This window comes from Lolium perenne, chromosome 2, assembly GCF_019359855.2.
Source record: "Lolium perenne isolate Kyuss_39 chromosome 2, Kyuss_2.0, whole genome shotgun sequence".
Classification (NCBI taxonomy): Eukaryota; Viridiplantae; Streptophyta; class Magnoliopsida; order Poales; family Poaceae; genus Lolium; species Lolium perenne.
The window spans coordinates 137,965,408-137,972,652 of NC_067245.2; positions in this window are offsets into that span (position 1 = coordinate 137,965,408).

Below are 7,245 nucleotides of genomic sequence, written 5' to 3' on the forward strand. Positions count from 1 at the left end.
CCAATTCCAATACCACTAGCATCACATTCAATCTCAAATTGCTTATTGAAATCAGGAAGTGCAAGCAACGGTGCAGAAGTTAACAATCGTTTCAGTTCATCAAAAGCATGATCTTGGGCAACGCCCCACTCAAAGACAACACCCTTTTTAGTCAATTCATTCAAAGGTGCAGCAATAGTAGAAAAATTGGGCACAAAACGGCGATAAAACCCAGCTAGACCATGAAAACTTCTTACTTGACTCACATTCATGGGAGTAGGCCAATTTTGAATAGCTTCAATTTTAGACACATCTACTTCTACTCCATGCTTAGAGACAACATAACCCAGAAATATGACCTTATCTTTGCAAAATGTGCACTTCTCAAGATTACCATAGAGTTTACTATCACGCAACACTTGCAAAACATGTCGAATATGTATAATATGATCAGATTCATTGCGGCTGTAGATTAATATATCATCAAAATACACAACCACAAACTTGCCAATAAAATCACGCAACACATGGTTCATCAGTCTCATGAAAGTGCTAGGTGCATTAGTTAAACCAAAAGGCATTACTAACCACTCATATAAACCAAATTTTGTTTTAAAGGCGGTTTTCCACTCATCCCCTTCTTTCATCCTAATTTGATGATAACCACTACGCAAATCAATTTTAGTGAAAACAGCAGCACCACTCAATTCATCTAGCATATCCTCTAAACGGGGAATAGGATGACGATATCGAATAGTAATGTTGTTTATCGCTCTACAATCTACGCACATACGCCATGTACCATCTTTCTTAGGAACAAGAATAACAGGAACAGCACAAGGACTAAGGCTTATGCGGATATAACCTTTGTCGAGTAGCGCTTGTACTTGCTTCTGTATCTCCTTCGTCTCTTCGGGATTCATCCTATATGGCGCCCTATTGGGCAGCGATGCTCCGGGAATCAAGTCAATTTGATGCTCAATACCTCGCAATGGTGGAAGTCCTGCGGGTACCTCTTCCGGAAACACGTCGCTGAATTCCTGCAAAACATTAGAAACACCAAGAGGAAGAGGGGTCATGTCGTTAGAAACCAAAACCGTACCCTTGTACATGAGCACAATAGGCATGGCTGTAGGATCCTCACAAAATTCTCTCATGTCTTGTTTGGTGGCTAATGAGACTAAGGAATTCACTCTCTCACTTTTCGTTATATCACTCACGGCATTACAATTCTCTCGCCTATCTATGGATGCATCCTCCAAGTTTACATCAATCTTCTGACGAGACTCATTGACAATTTGCTGTGGTGACATAGGCTGTAAGTTAATTTTCTTGCCCTTGAACTCCAAGTGATATGTATTGGCGCGGCCATTGTGTTGCACAGAACGGTCATAGAGCCATGGCCGGCCCAAGAGTAGATGGCAAACCATCATAGGAACCACATCAAAATCAATGGAATCCTTATACGGTCCAATCTCAAAATCAACACGCACCATGTGGCTCACCTTCATCTCACCATTATTGCTCAACCACTGAATATAATATGGATGCGGGTGCGGTAGATACTTCAGTTTCAGCTTGGCACATAACTCTTTGCTTGCTAGATTGCGACAACTCCCGCCATCAATAATGACCTTGCAAGCTTTATCAGGACCAACTAGTGCCTTTGTTTGGAACAAATTACAGCGCTGTGTAGATGCACTTGACTGCACATTAAGAACACGCTGCGAGACAACAATAGTTTGAGCTTCAGAAGGGAAAGCATCAAACCCATCACTGTCATAATCATCCTCATCTGGAGCATCTGGATCAGCATCATCTCCAGTTTCATACTCATTGTCCTCATTAATTATCATAACTTTGCGATTAGGACAATCCTTCTTGAAGTGACCCTTGCCACCACATGTATGACAAACCATATCACGGTTGCGCGCTGTAGACATACTAGAACCAGTTCCACTTGCTGCAGGGACGGGCTTCTTTGTGTTAGACACATTGGAGACCGGCTTGCTAGACGAAGAAGGAACATCCATAGGACGCGTAGATGGCGCCGTAGACGGTGGCGGCCTAGGCGTGTAGCGCCCTGCGCCTGTAGCACGGCCCCTCTGTTGCGCTTCTTCAGCCAACTGTGACTCAGCTTCTCTTGCATGATGTAGTAGCTCATTCATAGTAGCGTAGCTGTGATGACGCACAATTCCCTTGATATTAAACCGCAGACCATTCGGAAAACGCTGTAGTGTCATCTCAAGAGACTCACGGACACGGCACGCTGCATAAGCATCTCCATCTCCATGTAGTAAGCATCAACCGTCAACACACCTTGCTTCAATTGGGTCAACTTGTCAAAGACGGAACGCAAGTAATTGGTAGGCACAAAACGAGCTCTCATTGCCGCCTTCATAGCACACCATGTGATAATAGGCAGCTCACCATCTTCTTCACGAGCACGAACAAGTCCATCCCACCAACGCAATGCATAGCCATCAAATTCAGAGGAAGCAAGCTTGATCTTCCTATCTTCAGTATAGTCAGGATGTAAACGCCATAATCTCTCAATCTTCAGCTCCCATGTAAGATATTCTTCAACATCAAGACCTCCTTCAAATCTGGGAATTGAGAACTTGGGCTTACCCAAACCATCGTCTTGTTGTTGAGGAACACGTTGGGCTCCGACGGGGACAAAACCACGACCACGAACGCATCTCCAACGCCACGTCCAAGACCACGACCAACACCACGCCCTTGAGCATTAGCAGCTTCAGCATTGTCACCTTGCACACTGCCATCTTCATCAGGTGGTGGTTGTTGTTGCACCATTGTACGTATCTCACCAACGGCGGTTGCCAAAGCTTGTATAGATGCTTGAAGGGTCGTCACCGACGTTTGAACGGTGTTAACCGCTGTAGTAGTCTCATCGACCTTCAAGTGAACACTCTGAATATCCTTGTCCAACGCGTCATTGGCAACACGGATTTCACGTTGTAGGTGATCACGTAGTGCCTCATACTCCAGCCAAGTAACTGTCGCTGCTGGATCCTTTTTCTGCATCACATCAACATTCTCGGTAGAAGACATGATTAGTAGGTTAGTGCACTAAACAAAAATCTTTGGTGGTACTCTCACAACTCACTCAAAACTGATAAGAAAGGTAAATCTTTACCGCTCCAAAGTGAATTAGTATTGCTTACCAACTTGGATTGACGGACTAGTGCACGGATGTAGCGAAGCGAATATCAAGGGTATAAGAACAAATCACACGACAAAGCAGGATATATGTGGGGCTGTAGGTGGGCTACCTATTTGCACCAATAACAAGCTCTAGCGCTGACCGTAGACAACCAATGATACTCACACAAGGCGATATAATGGGACAATGCAACTATATGTGGGAAAAGTTGCAATGCACTAGAGAGACGCTAGCAAAGCTCAACGAGACAGGCACAAGATTGCTCAACTACGGGTGCAGGAAAGTAAACTTAGGCCTTCACTTGATTCAACTAGCACAACACTTTTCTTTTTTGGATTTTTCTTTTTGTATAACACACGCAGCTATGTAGCTCTTTTTGCTTCTTTTCTATTTTTTTTTTTGATTTTATGACTCAACTCCTTGATAACACGGCCAACAAGATATGCAAAGCACCAAAACCCTAATGAGCAGCCTGTCGAGCGGTAAAACTAGTCTCTTCTGGGGAAGTTCCTAGTCACGTATATCGATAGGCTGTGTCTATGGTTGGGAACAAGCACACTGTACGCTATGTGGACTCGGAGTAACAAAAACTGACACACTATGATAAACTAGATGATAGAGAAAACACAAACCCTAACAATTGTACTATAAGAAAGATAAAGATTCGCAAAAACAACTACGAAAAGCAACTAAAACTCGAAATTAGTGCAATCTAAAGCTATGGCAAACCCTAACCCTAACTTTTTATGGCTTTTTCTGGATAGGAAACACTCACAACTCAACTATGGGGTGGATTGTGGATGGCTTACCGAGGAAAACTGGAACTCTGATACCAAGATGATAAGGGGTGTCCCGATCTTCTCAGTAAGCGACGGTGGTGATGAACACACGATGGTAGCAGCGGATGGAATCGATGATGATGAAGAGGATAACTTGTATGACGCCGACGAAGTCTCTCGATTGATTCCTGATGCCAATGCAACAGCTCTCAACCCTGCAAGATATTCGCAACTCCACACACTTGCGCACGTAGCCGCCGACCACGAAGCGGTAAATTGCAATCTTCTAATCCCCAATGGAACAGCAGATCACACACAAACTTTCGTTAGCATAAAACTCCGCATCGATGCGAATTGGAGAGTAGTATTCAATAGTTTTGCAGAGCAAACAACTAAGAACTAGGGTTTATCTTAAACGTGGTCTAAAGCAACTTTGGGGGCGTCCTAGGGACTTATATAGGCGTTCGGGACGACCTCAGGTCGAAAAAGTACGGAAATAACCGACCCAGATTAGATCTGGTCGAGACAGACTCGGACTCGGCCGGTCTGGGGGCCGGTCGACCGGGCCTGGGACCGGGTGGTCCGGTCCTAGACCGGGTCTGTGACCGAGCGGAAACCGGACTAAGGGTCCGTGTTCCCTGGATGTTGCCCGGATGGCACCGGTTCAAAATCCGGTTGGTGACCGGGTGGCCCGGTTCCACGGCCGGTCTGACCGGGCCTGGGACCGGCCTGAAGAACTCCTCCTCTCGCGCATGCCTCCCGCTCCTCCCTCGCGTCCATGGGATGTCTTCACGTCCAGCTCCATGTCCAGCTTCACGTCCAGCTTCTTGTCCAGCTGCTCCTCTCCTCCTCGTGCGATGCTTGGTTCCTCCTCATACCTGATCATACATAAGTAATACGACTTAGGTAATATAAAGTTCTCATCGATCAAAGTATCGTTTAGGAACAAGTTCACCTGTTGTTTAAGTAGCTTCGCACGAGCTCGTGTCATTGGTCCAATCCTAACTTCATTGGACTTGAGCTTCACATCTTCATCTTCATCTTGCAATGACGGAGGTAGTAGTGAGGTAGGGATGTCCTCATCATGACCGCTCGTTTTGACCCAACTTTTCGAGCATTGACTTAATTTGCCCGGTTTCCGTTTTGGAGTGTCATTGGTCCGTGACAACCGCTTTCGCGCCTACATCGACATCGCGACGACGACATCGGCACCCCGGATTTTGGCGCAACTTCGACACCATCATCGACACCACCTCAACATCATCTCAAGTTGTGTATTCTGACACCGCCTAACATCAATAGGTATAACTTGCCCCCTCTACACCTTGTAGCCCCATTTATTCCTTTGTGTACCTATCCCATTGAGAGTGTCTTTTCGAGTGTTGTGAAGCATTGCACAAGTGTCACGACCATGAGAGGGTTTGTGTGAGTGTGTTGTGTTGAGCAAAGCTCCGAAGCAAGCTCGGTGAGAAAGATACACAAAAGAAGAAAAAATGTTATACATACATAGAGAAAAAATAAAGCTTCTAAGCATAGAAAAAAAGTGAAAAAAAAGAAAAAAAATAGAAAGAGTATGTGTGCCACCGACACCGAGAAGTGCAAAGCTTGTAAGCACTAAGAGAGATAAGAGAAGAGTGGCATTTGTGCAAATCTTGTTGCTTGTTTCTTTGGCAACCAAGTTACGGTCTCTCTTGTGTTGGCGTGACACCGAGCATATAGTCTTCGTTAGGACCATCTTTGTCACTTGCTCACTTCGTTGGTCGCGCTAACCCCATTGTTCTCCGTTGTGTGTGTTTTTGTGTTTCCTTGACATAGATCACCACTCTTGACATTTGACTTTGGATCTTACCCACATTTGACAATAGACTTTTTCGTTGGTCTTATTCGTTTGCTATCCACCCCTTACCCACCACATATAGTGTTTCATAGCCTTTTGCGTGTGCTTTGAGTGTGTGTGTGAGTAACCCTGGTACAATTTTGACTTTGCTCTTGACTTGAACCATTTTTCCGATACTTTCTTGAAAGGTGGGATACTTGTGTAGATTTCCTTCCACCACATACATATACACCTTCCCTAGTGAGAGCTATACATGATGACCCCTCAAGAACAAGCCGAGATGAGAGCATACTTCGCCGAGCTAGATGCTCGAGAAGCCAAAATGACACCCAAAGATAAAGCCGAGTGCAACGCATACTTCAAAAACCTTGAGAGAAAGAGTAACACACCCCATGAGTTGAGTGAGAACACTTTGATTTCTAACAACTTAACCTCTCCTCCTCTTGTGTTGTCTTCCTCTTTGCTAGGTTGCTCGGACATCGATGACGCCATTGCCATGGAGATGAGGGACTCCACTATATGTGATATGAGTGACTCCACTATATGTGAGATGAGCGATTCCACTATATGTGAGCTTGAGTGCCTCCACTTAGAGAGCATGAGCGATACACCAAGTGAGATGAGAGTGGTAGTTGATAGGTCATGTGAGGCCATTTCAAATTCTAACAACTTACCATCTACCTCTAGTGTGTTCTCTTATGTTTCCTTAGGTTCCATGGATGACGAGACGCCGATCATGGAGAATATGTACACGGTGCATGAAGATGATGATATCGCACCATGCTTGATTGAAGATGAACATGGAGGCCACATCGAGCCTACTCTTCCACAACACCTACCTCATATGAGTGGGACTACAAAGGTACCTATATGGGTGTTGATGATGCCATGATCCCACTAGTGGACATGATGATTTGTGAGTGCTTGCATGAGTTGGATGATCCTATTGCTATGTCATATGCTTCTTTCACTTTCCCTTGTGATACTTGTGATACCACCATTGTTGATCATGTGGAAATAGTTGCTTGTAACAATTTTACCATGCCATGCTATGATACAAACTTGAATATGTTTTGCTCTAGATGCGTGCAATACTCTCCCATTAGTGCAACCAAAATGTTTGAATACTTTATCTTTCCAATGCTTGGTTTGCCATAATATTAATATGCTTGAAAATGAGATTGCCCCCATAGCTCTCTCACATTTTGGAGACTTTGCATATATCCATATTGATCATGTTCCCATGTTTACTCCGCATATTCACCACATCTACTATGATAAATTGCTTAATGCTAATGGTGATGTGCAAAAGAAATGGAACATCATGATGGATGATGTGTTCATATACCATGCACACACGTTGTTCTTGTTGTCTAACATATGTGTAGGTACCCAAAATCCAATGTCAACCTCGATTGAGTACGAGTTGACAAAAAGAGCTCTTGAGAGCATAATACAAGTAA